This window comes from Myotis brandtii, unplaced genomic scaffold (genome assembly GCF_000412655.1).
Source record: "Myotis brandtii unplaced genomic scaffold, ASM41265v1 scaffold893, whole genome shotgun sequence".
NCBI lineage: Eukaryota > Metazoa > Chordata > Mammalia > Chiroptera > Vespertilionidae > Myotis > Myotis brandtii.
Genome location: NW_005371660.1, coordinates 549,239 through 550,642, shown reverse-complemented (window position 1 = coordinate 550,642; position 1,404 = coordinate 549,239). Strand labels below are relative to the sequence as shown.

The window sequence follows — 1,404 nt, the reverse complement described above, 5'->3', positions numbered from 1 at the left end:
CCGCCCTACTCAATTTACATCCCCATCCAAGCTGTGCCGGTGGCACAAGAAGAAATGCCTGTGCTTTTACAAACTCTCAAATCCATTAAGCTGGTTCGGGCGGGTCTCTGAGTCCCCAGGCCCCACGGGGAGAGACGGCACGGCCTTCCAGCCATCAGAAAGCGAGGGAGGCTCTGGCACGCAGCTGCTCTCTGGCACTGGGGGACGCAAAGTCCCGGTGTCCAGGATAGGCGAGGGGCCACTGAGACTCCGCCCTGGTGACTCCCTGAGACCCCGCCCTACCCAATTTACATTCCCATCTGGGCTGTGCTGGAGACACAAGAGGAAATGCCTGTGCTTCTGCAAACTCTCAAATCCACTGAGCTGGTTCAGGCGGGATCATGAGGCACCACCTGCGCTTTTGCAGCCTAACCCAACAATTGCGAACTTCAACTGCTCGCAGCCATGGGAGACACACTCAAGAAGCAGACCCAGGAGAACCAAGATGGCGGCATAAGGAAGAGACCTGTGCGTGCTGCCTCACACAACATCGAAACTACGGCCCCGGTGAGGTTGAAATGGCCCAGGTGAGGTTGGGACGGCCCCAGTGAGGTTGAAACTGCCCCAGTGAGGTAGGGATGGCCCCGGTGAAGTTGAAACGGCCCCGGTGAGGTCAGGACGGCCCTGGTGAGGTTGAAACGGCCCCAGTGAGGTCGGGACTGCCCCGGTGAGGTTGAAACGGCCCCGGTGAGGTAGAGATGGCCCCGGTGAGGTTGAAATGGCCCAGGTGAGGTTGGGACGGCCCCAGTGAGGTTGAAACTGCCCCAGTGAGGTAGGGATGGCCCCGGTGAAGTTGAAACGGCCCCGGTGAGGTCAGGACGGCCCTGGTGAGGTTGAAACGGCCCCAGTGAGGTCGGGACTGCCCCGGTGAGGTTGAAACGGCCCCGGTGAGGTAGAGATGGCCCCGGTGAGGTTGAAATGGCCCAGGTGAGGTTGGGACGGCCCCAGTGAGGTTGAAACTGCCCCAGTGAGGTAGGGATGGCCCCGGTGAAGTTGAAACGGCCCCGGTGAGGTCAGGACGGCCCTGGTGAGGTTGAAACGGCCCCAGTGAGGTTGAAACGGCCCCGGTGAGGTTGAAACGGCCCCGGTGAGGTAGAGACGGCCCCGGCGAGGTAGAGACGGCCCCGACGAGGTAGAGACGGCCCCGACGAGGTGAAAACGGCCCCGGTGAGGTTGAAACGGCCCCGGTGAGGCCGGGACGGCCCTGGTGAGGTCGGGATGGCCCCGGTGAGGTTGAAACGGCCCCAGTGAGGTCGGGACGGCCCTGGTCAGGTTGGGACTGCTCCAGTGAGGTTGGGACAGATAATGGGGACCAGTATAGACTGATGAACAGGGGTAGATGCAGAGGCAGAGCAACATTGAACA

The 1,404-nt window shown here is 61.5% G+C and overlaps 1 protein-coding gene and 1 long non-coding RNA gene across 2 annotated transcripts in view; one reads left to right on the top strand and one right to left on the bottom strand.

The window, feature by feature from the left end:
• PKHD1 (polycystic kidney and hepatic disease 1 (autosomal recessive)) overlaps positions 1–1,404 on the bottom strand; it is a 438,226-nt gene that overhangs the window by 428,133 nt on the left and 8,689 nt on the right. The window lies entirely within an intron of this gene.
• On the top strand, positions 545–921 carry LOC106724569. The gene is made up of 3 exons (XR_001360413.1): positions 545–731; positions 812–851; positions 912–921. It is a non-coding gene; the product is annotated as an uncharacterized LOC106724569 (long non-coding RNA).